This window comes from Sorex fumeus, unplaced genomic scaffold, assembly GCF_029834395.1.
Source record: "Sorex fumeus unplaced genomic scaffold, SorFum_2.1 ptg000236l, whole genome shotgun sequence".
Taxonomy (NCBI): domain Eukaryota; kingdom Metazoa; phylum Chordata; class Mammalia; order Eulipotyphla; family Soricidae; genus Sorex; species Sorex fumeus.
This window is the reverse complement of record NW_026606293.1, coordinates 861,750-876,787: the sequence shown is the minus strand read 5'-3', so window position 1 is coordinate 876,787 and position 15,038 is coordinate 861,750. Positions and strand designations below refer to the sequence as shown.

Here is a 15,038-nt window from a genome sequence, read left to right as displayed (position 1 = left end):
GCTTGGACAGTAGTACAGTGAGGAGAGCATGTGCCTACACAGAGCCAACCCGCATTCTATCTCCAGCATCCCATGTGGTCCCCCAAGTACAGCTACGAGTAATTACTGAGGGTAGAGCTAGCAGCAACCCCTGAGTTTCTACCGGGTCTGACCCCACCCCCCCCAAAAAAAAACAATTATATTAACTCTCCTGCTTCACTAAAAAAATTAAAAGTGAAAGAAAATAACAAACTTGCTAGACCGAAGGAATACAATGGTGACTCTCAGAGAGATGGAGTTGGTAGAGCAAGGAACCAGCATGGTCTTTTTGGTGGTGGGATAGCAACCAAAGCTTGGTGGTGGATGTTGTGACAATTATACACATATAAAGGTCTGAAGTTAACAGCAGAACCTTCACAATACTTCAAAACAATTTTAAGGCAATTTTGAAAAAGTACATTTCTGTATGAGGTGAATTTTGTTGTGTCAATTTCTCGATAAAAATAAATGCCAAGGAACATATGTGGAAAAGTATCAACCAAAAAAATGGTTCAGGAAAAGACACATCTCAAAATAAACAGAACAGACTAACAGCTTCATTACTGTATCTATGTCACGCTACTTAAACCGAATTAAGTCACACATCTCTATCGGTTTTATCTGCCAAATGGAAAGTCATCCAACACAGATGAAAATTCAAGAACTAATGTTTTCCTATTTCTTAAATATTTCTCATCGTTCTTGGGGGGGTTAGGTTCTTGGATCTATATATGAACCAATTTACCCCATGTAATCTGATTGGTATCAAATATATTCCCAAGGATAATAAACTGCGCTTAAAAATTAAGAACATGAGGCAATGGAGAGATGAAAAAGCAGGTCAGGCGTGTGAACTGCACATAGCTAACCTGCGTTCAATCTCCTTGGCATCCAATATGGTCTTCCAAGCACTGCCAATAGTAATAACTGAGTGCAGAGCCAGGAGAAATCCAGAAGAATCGCCAGGTGTTACCTGACCACCCGCGCCCAAAAGAAGTAAGGGCATCAGACTTTAGAGAGTATATATCCCTCAAGGATTAATGTACACAGGAATAAAATCATTGACCTCCAAAAGATTTTACATATCAAAAGTGAGATATAATTGGTTTTGATTTTTAAAAAATGCTTCTTATAATAGTTCAAATCTGGGGCCAGACAGACACTTCGGTGGACAGGGTGATTCTTTTCCAGGCAGCTGTCCTATGTTCTGTCCCCAGAACCTCATATAGTCCTGAGCCCTGCCAGGATTGACCCCTGTGCACAGAGCTAGGAGTTAAGTCATGAGTAGATCCTGGTGGGACCCAACATACACACACAAACATACACACACACAAGAACACACCATTTCATGTGCAATTCTACCAAGCAACTCAATCGGCTGCAGTCTTAGTGATGCCTGTAATCTCTGGAATTGGGAGATCCCAAGTTCCGGGAGTGCCAGGATTTGATACCTGTGGGATATATCATTGCTCCTACTCCTACTCTTAGGACCATGCCATTTAGAATGCTCCTTGTGCCTGCCAGCCAATGTGGGTATCTGACCTTTGATCTCTGTCCCTATCCCTGTTCTTTTCTTCCCTTTCCTCCCTCCTACTTAAGGACCTGTGTTCCTGTTTGGGCTTCTTCTTCTTTGGCTCCCTGTCTCTGCTCAGGCCTCTGTTCAGGAGTGGTAGGCTGTCCTAACCTCAAGGGAGGTGTGGTACTGCTTCAGCCCCTCCCTGAATTCTGACTTCTGAACCTTTTTTGAGTTCTTGTTATTGAACTTTTTACAGTCGGGGGAATTGTTTTCCTTTAGCATCTTGCTTCTGGGTGATGAAGAGGAGACTGGTGCATCGTGCTGTACCTCCCGCTTTTCTTCATTTACTTTTTTTCCTTTTTATCTGGAGATAAAAAAATGGACGAAAGCAACAAATAGGAAATGAAAAAATATACAACTCTCCCACAAAAGTTCCTATTTCCTAAATACACTAGATCAAATACAGAACCAGGAGTAAGCCAAAGCACCATCAGGTGTGACTCCCACCCCCCAAAACTAACTTGAAGTTGGGGTGGTGATGCTTGGAGGACCATACAGTATGCAAGAGTTCAAACCCGGGTTGGCTGTGTATAAATCAAACACGCTACCCACTCGCTGCACTATTATCATCCAGTTTAATTATTTGAATTTTAATAGTATATTAATATTCATGGCAAGACTGCAAAAAAAGCAAAGTTTATAAGATGAACAGTCAAAGTATCATAATTGTCATCCTCTAATATAAAAATCATGAGCTTTGAAAATGTCTTAGAAGATTTTCTAGAAAGTGTGTATGCCATCAGATATTCCTTAAATTTACTTTTCTCTAGGGAAGTCGGATGAAATAAAAAGAGTATTGGGGTGAAGCAATAACGAAGCAGGTAGGGCATTTGCCTTGCACACTCCCGGGTCGGGTTCGATACCCAGCATCCCATATGGTCCCCTGAGTACCACCATGTGTAATTCCTGAGTGCAGAGCGAGGAGTAACCCCTGTGTATCGCCAGGTAGGAGAAAAAAGAAAAATAATCAGTATCTATATTTGTATCTTGACATAAACTTAAATTTACTAAGTCACTATTTCTTAAGAGTTTTGGTTATATGAACATTTTCTTTCTATTAGAAAATAAACTTACCTTTCTACCGTTAAATAAACAGCTTTATCCATCAAAAAAGTTAAGACCACCTGGAATCAGTTTTGGTCATAACACTTTACCTTTTTTTGCGTTTTTTTGTGGGCTTGTCATCCTCAGAGTCCTCATCTGAAAATTTTGGAGGCTTGTGTGCCCCACAACCCTTCTCCTGAAGCAATCTGGTCACATCATCCAATTCATCTGAGTCCTTAGGAGCCCTATAGTTAGACACATGATCCATTCGAATAGTCCGTCCTTTGATCTCAGACAGAAAGACAACGCATCAGCAAAGATAGCCCTTCTACGAAACGAAGTGACCCACACAAACTTCGTGCTAATTCTATATCTGGGGAAATCTCCAAAACTGTTTGCCCAACAGGTGTGTTTGAGCACATTTCCCAGCCAGCAATTTTCTCTGCTCTCTGGGCAACCACAGGACTGAGGGCTACTGCGCCCCTGAGGCAAGTGCACTAGCATCTTCGGTCAGTTTACTCCTGTGTGCCATACAAATATTTTTGTGCTCTATTGATGGCATGATATAAAAAAAACTCTGGGAATTTTTGTAACTAGCTCACACTGATACTTTTGCTATGAAACACAAACTCTGGGCAAACAACAGAATATCAAAAACTCACATCAAACAAAACCATTTCTTTTTTCAAGCACATACTTAAAAATTCTTTTTTGATGGTGGGGGATGTTGAACCACTACTGAATGTGCTCAGATCATATGGGCTGTCCAGGTCATAACCCTGGTCAGCCTGGTAAGGTCTGAGCCCTACCCACAGTAGGATCACTTCACTCTCTGATACATACTCAATTCTATATTCATTAGGCACTCAACATTCCCAAAGTCTAGCTTTTATTGTTCCAATACAAGGTCTGATTTTAGTTTTACTTTCAGTCTAATCTACCTTTTATGATCTATCGCATTTCCCATTGAAAAACATTTTTGAGGACCTGGAGAGAGAGCACAGAGGATAGGGCATTTGCCTTGCACACGGCGAATCACGGTTCAATTCCCAGCATCCCATATGGTTCCCCCAGCAAGGCAAGTAGTAATTCCTGAGTGCAGAAGCAGGAGTCATTGTGCATCCCCAGGTGTCACCCAAAACACAAATTAAATAAATAAATAAATAAAGACATTTTTGAGGGTCCAGAGTGATAGCACAGAGGGTAAGGCATTTGCCTTGCATGTGGCCGACACAGGTTCGATCCACAGCATCCCATATGGTTCCCCCAGCAAGGCCAGGAGTATTCCCTGAGTGCAGAGCCAGGAGTAACCCTGAGCATCGCTGTGTATGACCCAAAGAGGGAAAACATGTTTTGAAAACCATCCCTTCTATGACTGACTTTGAATATAGGATCCATAAAATGAAAACCTATAACCCCATTCCATGCTGTCCTCGTAACTACTTATTACTGGTGCAATCAGTGACAAATTCTCTAAGAGTCACTCTCCTGGGCTGGAGAAATACAGTGGTGAGGAGGGAAAGGTAAGAAACAAAGGCCTCCCTGGGTGGGTGGGAGAATAGCTAATACTGAGGAAGAAAGAAATGCTGACTGGGGCACAGGCCCATGTAATTGCTCCCTAGAACAATTTCCCCACACCCCTGAAACTCTTATAGTCTCATCCTGGTGGCCCCTGGGCCTCTCTGAATCAGGAGAAAAATAAAACCAAACCATTCCATCAGAAACATTTCGCCAAATCCTGCTTCATACTTTTACTCACCTTGATGCCATTAAAATTGTCAACAGCCAGAATTGTGCTCCGGTGGTCTTCATAGCAAAGGAAACAGAATCCCTTGGATTTCCCAATCTTCTTATTGTGTACCAGACTTATGTTAACAATCTCACCATATCTATTTAACAAAAAAAGACACTATTTGAAGTAAAATGTTCAGAATGGATGACAAACAAAACTTAAATATTGACTATGAAGACAGAGCTAGAACCAGATGACAAATGAAGGTTAACTATAAAAACTTATAGGGAGGGAGCTAAAGCACGACAGTGGGTAGAGCTCTTGCCTTGCATGCAGTCAATCAGGTTCAATCCCTAGCACCCCATATCATTCCTTGAGCCCCACCAGGAGTGATCCCTGAGCACCACTGGTGTAGCATCCCTAAATAAGACAAAAAAGTTAATGAGAAATGTCCCATTTAAACAGTGAGTGAAGAAAAGAAAAGTGCCTGACATAGCTGAAGGCTGGGGAGTGGGGGGTGAAGGGTGATGGGAGGGGAAACTGGGGACACCGGTGCTGGGAAATATACACTGGTAGAGAGATGGGTGTTGGAACACCGACTGAAACTTAATCTCAAACAGCTTTTTAAGGGTCTATCTCACAGTGATTCAATTAAAAAGGTAAAAGGTTTAAATATACAGATAATAACTAAGATTCAAAATTCATGCCTCCCACCTAAATTAACATACTCAATCACTCCCAGGAGAGATCCCAGAGCACAAAGCCAGGAGTAATCCCTGAGCAGAGCTCGGTGTCACTGGGACAACGGTATAGCTAGTAAGGTACTTTCCTTGCACACGGCCGGCCCAGGGTCAATCCCCGGCATCTCATACATTCTTCAAGCACCACAAAGTATGATTCCTGAGCCCAAACCCATGAGTATTGCCAGGTGAGGCACAAAAACAAAAACCTAATATTTTTAATAGAGTCAGAAAAAGAAAACAGCAAGCAGAAAACTCAGTGGTGAGTTCAGTATATGCTTTGCAGGTGGGACACCTAGGCTCAATTCCTGGTACCAAATGCTTCCCCAGGTACCACCAGAAGTACTCCCCCTGCACCAAGCTGGAAAAAGTTCCCAAGCATCAGTGGATAGGGCCAAATACAAAAAAAAAATTGATGAATACATTATAAACATAATCATAGACACATATTTCTGCCAAAACCTAGAATCTTTAATAAGAAGTACAAAAAACAGCTCAAGTGTTGCCAAGAACATTTACCTACTTAATTGATGAAGCTATAGCACAGCGGGTAGAGCATCTGCCTTGCATATAGCCGACCCGGGTTTGATTCCTCGATCTCTCTTGGAGAGCCTGGCAAGCTACCAAGAGTATCCCGTCCGCAAAGCAGATCCTGGCAAGCTCCTCGTGGCGTATTTGTTATGGCAAAAACAGTCACAATAAGTCCCACAATGGAGACGTTACTGGTGCCCGCTGGAGCAAAACGATGAACAACGGGAGGACAGTGTTACAGTGTACTGTTATCTGCCAATGCAATTAGGAGAAAACATATAAATCAGAAATAAAAGGTGAAACCGTATCCGTTTGAAGACTAGATGTGATTGTACTATAGAAAACCCAAAATACTCCTAATTAAGAGTCCAAAATTTACTTAAAATCACAATGCCTAATTAAATTTTTTCTTAAAACTAGGATATAGTTACAAATAAACCACTTTCTTTTTTTTATATATTTTTTATTAGTGAAACACCATGAGGTACAGTTATAGACTTATAAATTTTTGTGCTTGGGATAAACCACTTTCTTGAATTCAAACAGTGATTGGTTAGAAATATATAATGGAGAAGGAACCACATTTATAATTAGCAAGAAAAATAAAATTTAAAAAAATCTTCAGGGGCAGAACAATAGTACAGTGGGGAAGGTACTTGCCTTACAAGTGTCAGACACAAATTCGATCCACGATATCCAATATGGTCCCCTAAGCACCGCCAGGAAAAATTTCTGAGGGCAGAGCCAGGCGTAACACCTGAGCACTGCCGTGTATGGACCAAAAACAAAAATAAATAAATACATAAACTTGAGGGATTGGAGAAAGAGTACAGTGGGTAGGGCACATGCCTTACACATATCCCATCTGGGTTCTATTCTCTCTATGAGGTCCCCCAATCACTGTCAGGTCTAATTCCTGAATGCAGAGTCAGGAATAAACCCGGAGCACGCAGAATATGGCCAAAACAAAAAAATGTAAATAAATAAATAATGAAAATGGACTTGAACAGGGCTGGAGATAGAGTACAGGGTCAAAGCGCTTGCCTGAAATGTGACAGACTTGGCCTAATCCTCGTTATGACATATGGGCCCTGGGCCCTGACACTAGGGGACACTGATAACAGAGCCAGGAATAAGCCATGAGCAACATCAGGTATCACACCAAAAGAAAAATAAAGTATAAATGGTACTTTCAGTAATACTTTTTATAACTCCTCAAAGAAACATAGATTTAAGTAAATATAAAAATATAAAAATATCCCTTGTTGGGCTTAATGGCTCTAAGGTGAGATACAAAAATCTTCACACATATACAAATAAGAAAACATTTTTGGATCATTTTAATGCATTATTCATAACAAGCAATACAAAATGTATTATCTAGTACTTGGTTTGAGGGCAGGCTTAAGTTGTGGTCAGACAATCCGAAATAATGGGGGTGAGAAGGTGTAATGGTGGTGGAATTGGTGATGGAATACTGAATGTAATAAATTCTTCTGAACAATTTTATAAAAATAAAATTGGCAGAAAAATATCCTTTGTTGTTGGTTAGGATATGCAAACATAATCAAAACACTAAAAATCCTTCTCAAAATTAATATATAAACTTCATTCCAGTTTTAAAATGCACACCTTTTTTCCCTGAAGTAGAGTAAGTTGCTTCCAACATTCTTGTGGGAAAATGAACATAAGAATAACTAGGAACGGGGCTGGAGTGATAGCACAGCAGATAGGGCATTAGCCTTGCATGTGGCCAACCTGGGTTCAATTCCCAGCATTCCACATGGTCCCCTGAGCACCACCAGGTGTAACTCCTGAATGCAAATCCAGGAGAAACCCCTGTGCATTGCCGGGTGTGACCCAAAAAGGAAGAAAAAAGAAATACCCAGTGGTGCTCGGGTGTTACTCCTAGCTCTATGCTCAGGGGTCATTCTAGACACTCTAGGGGACTATCTGTGATGCTGGGGATTAACACAGAGCTAGGGTGGGATAGGGGGGTGGGGGTGGTAGGGATACTGGGACTGTTGGTGGTGGATAATGTGAACTGGTGGAGGGATGGGTATTCAATCATTGTATAACTGAAACCCTAACACAAAAATTTGTAAGTCTACAACTGTACCTCATGGTGTTTCACTAATAAAAATTTAAGAAAAAAAAAAAACAGGATGAACCACATGCAAGACAAGCACTTAACCCTGAAATTTCTGGCAAGATAAAAAAGAATAAGAGATTTTTATAATTTACATGACAGGTCAAGGACTACAAAGCAGTTTTTCTGCTACACTAAAGAGATTATCAGCAAGCTGGGGAGACGACTCAAAGGGCTTTACCACTGCACTGCATTCTAGAAACCCAGGGTTGATCACCAGCACCATATGTTCCCTTGAGCACCAGTGAGAACGACCCCGAGCAATGGACTGGGAGTAGCCCCTAAGCACCACTGGGTAAGGCCCAGAAACAACAAAGGGCTTTTTGAGACAGAAGGTGAAACTGAATAAAACAGAAAGGTTCGATAATACTTCTGTATGACAGTTGATTTCCTGATGGCATTGTTCTTTTGAAAAAACAAATTGAAGAATTTTGGTACTGGGCTGGAGGGCAGCACAAGGCACTTGCCTCGTGACTAGGGTTCACATAGCATCCCATGTGCTACCCCAAGCACTGCCACGAGTAATTCCTAAGTGCACAGCCAGGAGTAATCCCTGAGCATCGCCAGGTATGGTCCAAACACACAAATCATGTCTTGCAATGGACTCTAAGAAAATTTAGTAAAATCAGAAAATGTGAAACAGGTAAAAATAGTAATAACAATTAGATACTATAGTAATAGACAGGGACTTGGCTAAGGGGATAGAGTGGCATTCCTTACATTTTATAATTTTTCTGTATTAGTTTTGAAATGAAAGTTTAAAATACATGAACATGAAATATAAGCAGTATTTCAAGATAAAAATCAAAGAAACAGTAGAGGAACTGGTTTTAAAAGGCCTCTCTAGACCTCAAACTAAAAACTTCTCAACATGAAAGAATAATGGCACAGTACTAGCACACATCAAATTGGAGAGTAAGACTGAGAAAGACTGTGCCCAAAATACAAAAAAAATTGTTCAAGTTATCTGCTCATTATCCACCATAGCTACCTTCAAAATCAAATGTCTGCAAGGGGGCCTTACAAACAGAACCCAGGGACCATTCCGTGGATATTGGGTCAGACAACTCAGTGGAAGGGCTCAAGGATGTGGTGCTGCACTGACACTACAGATTGGGGAACCTCCAGTGCCACCTGGCAGTGCTCTGGGCCCACCAAGGATATACCTCTTGAAGCATTGAGCAGTGCTTTTAGTGCTGTGGGACATCAGACCTAGTTTAATAATCTAAGGTCCTAACCTGCTATCTCCTTGCCCCGCAAAATCAGTTTGAATATATAAATATTAACCCTACCTCACACAGATTAAGGATTATAAAGAAAACTTTTAAGCATTTCACAAATGTAAATCCTCATTCAAACATGTCCTACCTCTATAAATGCGTTTATTAGTATGACTTATGAGATTTTTCAAAGCAGCTAGGAATGTGTCCCAGACAAAGCAATGAGAGGATGGGGAAAGTGAAAAGGGGCAGGGGGAAGAAGATAGGAGTTAGGGGTAGGGGAGGAGAAAGGAAAGAGCAAGAAGTGGTGGAAGAGATAAGGGGAAAGGGGGAAGTGGAAAGGGAAGAGGAAGGTAAGAAAAAAGAAAAGAGGGAGGGCATGGGGAAGTGAAAGCGGGAGAGGTGGGAGGGGTGGTGGAAGGCAAAAAAGAGGAAGATGGAAGGGTAAAGGGAGAGGGAATAAGTCAGAAGTGAAGAGAGGCATGGGGGAAGGCTAGGGAGAGAGTAAATCAGTGAAGGGAAGGGGAAGAGGAGGGGAGAGAAGGGGAAGAGGAGAGGGAAAGAGGATGATAGGGAGAAGGGAAAACGAAGAAGGAACAAGGGAGAGGATTATAAGAGGATGAGAAGGGTAAGGGGAGGACAGGAACTGGAGCATAGCACAGCAGGTAGGGTGTTTGCCTTGCACATGGCCAACCCGGGTTCAATTCTCAGAATCCTATATAGTCCCAGGAGTAATTCCCGAGTGCATAAGCCAGGAGTAACCCTGTGCAAGGCCGGGTGTGACCCAAAAAGAAGCACTGAAGTGTACTGTCCCACCGTTGTTCATAGATATATGTTCTAGTGTGCCCAGTAACGTCTCCATCATGAGACTTGTGGTTACTGTGTTTGGCATATTGAAAATGTCAAGGGGAGCGTGCCAGGCTTTGCCGAGCCAGCGAGATAATCTGGGTAGCTTGCTGGGCTCTCTGACAGGTGTGGAGGAATCGAACTCGAGTCGGCCATATTGGGCACTTGCAAGGCAAACACCCTACCCGCTGTGCTATCGAAATTAAAAATTAAAAATAAATAAAACTGTACAACATTAAAAAATAGAGGAGGAAAGGGAATGGGGAGAGCAGGGGGCGTGGGAAGAAGAGGGGGAGAGCACGGGGGAGGGGGAAGGAGAAGACAAGGGGAGGGGGAGAGGAAAATAAGGAGATAAGGAGAGGCGTAGAGGAGGACAGGGGAAAGGAAAATGGACATGAAGGGTCGGGGAGAAGAGGGGAGAGGGGGTGACAAAGGAAATGGGGAGGGGGAAGAGAAAGAGGTAATTGTGTGGGGGGGGAAATGCGGGGAAAAATAAAAACCTGGAAAAAGAACAGAAATAAGGGTGCTGGAGAAATAGTACCGTGGGTACGGCGCTTGCCCTGCCCGTGGCCAATGTCGGGGGTCCCATCTCTGGCATACCATATATTCCCCAGACACCGCCAGTTGTGATCCTGGTGCATTGAGCCAGGAGAAACCCAGGAGAACTGCCGGGTGTGGCCCCCAAGAAAAGAAGCAGAAATACATGCCGGCAGGGCTGGAGCGCTCGTGTAGTACGTAGGGCAGTCGTCTTGCATGAGGCTGACCCAGGTTTGATCCCTGGCACCATCCCTGGACCATCCCATAGGTTCTGTGAGCATCGCCTGTAGTAACTGCTGAATGCAGAGCCCCGAGTGACGTCTGACCATCGCTGGGTGTCACCTAAACGGGGGGGGGGGGGGTCGCGAGAGCCAGGGAGAGTAGAGGAATAACGGGAGAAGAGAGGCGGAAGGCTGAAACCCTCCCTCGAAAGCCAGGCGGCGGGGAACCCGAGGCGCACGGCAGCAGAACTCACCCAAGAAGATCCAGGCGCTGCTGTCCTTGTACTCGGCGTGCCAGGACACCTTCTCCGCCACCCCCAGCTGGTCCCCTCGCTCCTTGAGCTCGTTGATTAACTTCAATTTCGTCAACGGGCTACAGAAGTTGCCACCGAGTAAAGAAACGGCCCGGCGACCGAGAGCGCCCAACTAGGGGTACCCTGGAAGAGTGAGTCTCGGCGCCGTCCGGACTTCGCGACCCCCGCCCCCTCGGACGCTTCGCCCCCCGCCCCGCCACTTCCCTCAGCTCCTCCCGCCCCGCATCCCAATCCCCCAGCCCCGACCTCCCACACTCCACGGAGGACAACCGGAGCCTTACTTCATCTTCCACAGGTTTCTGCTCCAAGATGCGGATGTAACGACCTCTGGAAAAAGCCGTTTAACCGTCACCCGGCTTCAGCGCGCAATCCCATTGGACTAGAGCTGCCCCGGAAGAGATAATTCAAACCGGAAGAGATTAGGCACGTCGTGACATAAGGCGAGGAACGCATGCGCACTAGAACCGGGACGTGTCTCACGGCAACTTTGACTTTGCCACACTTTTTTCCCTCCTAGTCCCTACCTTCTGCCTGTGAACCTGAAGTGCGAAATGCGTCTGTTGCCGTCCACCATATTCTTTAAGCCTGGGATGCTGATTACGTGCGCCACTAGTATTTGCTGATTGAAAGCTGGGACAAGATGACTGATTCAGTGCTTTTGATCCCATCCTTTACTTCCAGTACTAAAAACCCTGTTTAGGTGACACTCAGATACATATTGAGATGGACTCGTATCTAAAACATCCCTTGTCAGGGTTGGAGCGATAGAACAGGGGCTAGAGGGTTTGCTTTGCAGGCGACTGCCCGGGGTTCGATTCCCAGCATCACATATGGTCCCCCTGGGTGCTGCCTGGAGTAATTTCTGAGTATATGAGTCTAGAGTGACTCCTGTGCATCGCGGGGTGTGACCCAAAAAAGCAAAAAACAGTTAAAAAAACAATAAAAAATAAATAAAACATCCCTTGTCACTTGGACCTTTTATTGATGGCTGCCTTTGATTCTATTCTCTTAAGAAGGCCCTCGAGCCTGTCCCGTTTTTCATCGATTTGCTCGAGCGGGCCCAGTAACATCTCCATTGGAGATTTTGTTGTTACTGTGTTTGGCATATCGAATACATCACGGGTGGTTTGTCAGGCTCTGCCGTACGGGCGAGATACTCTCGGTAGCTTGCCGGGCTCTCGCAGAGGTGCAGAGGAATCGAACTCGAGTCGACCATGTTGGCCGCTTGTAAGGCAAATGCCCTACCGCTGTGCTATCGCTCCAGCCCAGAAAGTTGTTAAACTATACTCCCTGAAATTCTGTAATCTTGTAAACTAATTCATGGATTTTTTTAAAGAAATGAAAGTCCTCACACAAAAATCCAGTACGGAACATTCAGAAATGTAAAAAGTTTGTATACCAGTATAGCAGCTTTTGGAAAAATCAATACTGGGCATTATAGTACAACCAAACTATGAAATGCTACAACCTATGAAAAATAACTATGCAAGCCTGAATGTATGTTTTGCGTCTCTCTTCCTGGAACCAGTTACGTTCCTCTTGCATCAAACCCAGAATAGACCCAGAGTACTGACAAATGTGATCCACCAAATAAAGCCATTTTCTAGGCTGAGGGTGCTAACTCAGTAGTAGAGTGTTTGCCTGATTGTTGTGAGGTCCCAAAGGACAAGAGGGAAAAAATTGCAAATACATTGCTTAAAATATGGTCCTTAAAAAAAACTTAACAGAGAAAACTAAAAGAAACTCACAGACAATAATAGCACATTTGTGATTGGAAGGTGCCCTGCCTCCACCACTCCACCCCCCTCCAGGGCTGATTAAAAGAAAAAAAGAACAGGAGTTTCAGTATAAAAGGAAAATTTGAGAAGGAAAATTCTTTGTTGTCCCTCAAATCCATCTCATAGGCAACTGACTAGTGTGACCCTCTATGCAGAATTAAATGCTCAGATTTATAGGAAAATTACTACTCAAAAGATAGCACAGTGGTAGGGCATTCGCCTTACAAGCGGCCAACATGGCCGACCCGAGTTCGATTCCTCCGCCCCTCTCGGAGAGCCCGGCAAGCTACCGAGAGTATTTGATATGCCAAACACAGTAACAACAAAGTCTCCAATGGAGACGTTACTGGGCCCGCTCGAGCAAATCGACGATCAACTGGAGGGCCTTTACCTTTTACCTTTACCATCTCTTTCCATGGTGACTCTTACTCAAGTGAGGAGCATAAATAAAAATTATAATTACATGTATTAATAGTAATTTCTATTAAGCTGATAATAAGTAAAAAGAGACTATGGAATAAGAAATTTACACATTTTGGCCCTCCAGCAACTGAGGTTCAAAGAAGTTAGTTTGCAAGGTACTCTGACTCAGCCTGTGAGATCAGGTTGATTTCATCAGAATCTGCAAACAGGCATTTGAGCATCAGTTCTCAGTGAATTATGTACATTTCACTCTAGAAATAACGAGCAACAAGTAGAAGAGATGGAAGCATATGTGATCTAAATCATATTGAATATTTGAATTCGACTGGAATATATTTATGTCCATAACTCAAATCATAATGTCCTAAAAATGAGGGCCGAGACTTGTGAAGGTCCAGCTCAGAGATGCAGAAATGAAGTCCTTCCGGAACGTACTTTGAGGGGCTGGAGCGATATAGTGGGTAGGATGCTTGCACAAGGCCGACTGGGTTTGATGCCTGGCATCTCATATGGTCCCCCAAGCACTGCCAGGAGTAATTCCTGAGTGTAGAGCCAGTAGTAACCCCTGAGCATCACCGGGTGTGCCCAAAAAGCAATCAATCAAGCAAGCAAGTAAGTAAATATATTATCAAAGGCACTTTGATAATGAGGGTCATAAGGAAAACCATACCCTGAAGAGGTTCAGTGCCCTTCCAAGGAGAAAAACAGAGGCTGCCCACAAACTACAGTTTCTCTTAATTCATTCTATCTTTGCCTCTCACCCACCCCATCCCAGCTATTCATTAACTTTATAAAATTATCTTGGCCATGCAAACTAAACAGCGACAGATTGCGTATGGGTTTTTTTTCTGCTCCTAGGAATCTTAGGTTGCTTAGATGTAGGGTTAAAGTCACCACTGAAAAATTGTTAACTAGCATCCAGCACTATCTTACTGGTTTCTTTGAGTGACTAAGAAATGAGAGTTGGGTTTTCAACCAGGGCCATGGTCATAACATTCAGAGGAAAAACGAAGAAAAAGTTAAGCATAAATTAGGTTGAAGAGAACAAAAGAAAACTGCTATGAACCTCTTGGTGGGTTTAGCAGAAATACATTCTGAAGGCAGGAAAACTGAAAGGCACCTGGATTTGCCTGGGCCATTTCAATGGATGTCTGCAATGGATAGGAAAATATAGATAAGAAAACACCTAGATTTCAGAAAGTCCAAGTAGAAAAAGCATGGCAATTCAGAAGATAGCCTTATCTTAAAAGTCTGAAATGATAATTTGTATATGTCATACCCTGTAACCATCATTGATCTCCCCCAATAATATGGATTTAGTACCTATTCTATACAAAGTTCTCTCCTGTGGGAAATAAGGAAGCTGAATCGAATCCCGACATTTAAGGAAAGGCCAAACTACTTGTTCAGCCAAGTCATCTCTCCACTTCTCACCACCATACCACACCCCCAGACAGCTTTCCCTCTTGCCATCAGTATTTTGACCCTTCTCCTGATAGGCCAGACTCACAAACATGCATTACCTATTCGTCACTCAAAAATATTTAACCAATTATCAGTTTCTATTAATTATGCCATTGCATTATCTGTAAAATGAATTGCATCTGGTTACAGTCCTATTCCAAGTCATTATTGTATGACTCCTAGTTCCTCTGGCACTCGTATCTGCAGCAGGCCCTATACTTCAGCCTTGTCTCCCACTGCCCTCAACATGAAACCTCAATTCTGGCTAAGCTCCACTCCTATCCATTCCCTCTAGGGTCCCTTTCAGTATCCACCTAGACTCCTGTGTTAAGAGAGTCCCATAAATCTATACCATTTTTCTCTCAGGTACTTTAGCCTTCCAAATTTCCATCATGGGAGAATACCCTTTCAGAAAGATTTTCCGTAAACATGAACAAGTTGTGGA

General features: G+C 43.3%; 1 pseudogene; it reads right to left on the bottom strand.

Moving 5' to 3' along the window:
• Positions 1–1,517: 1,517 nt before the first annotated feature.
• On the bottom strand, positions 1,518–13,123 carry LOC130018098 (RNA-binding motif protein, X-linked 2-like; annotated as a pseudogene).
• Positions 13,124–15,038: the final 1,915 nt, after the last annotated feature.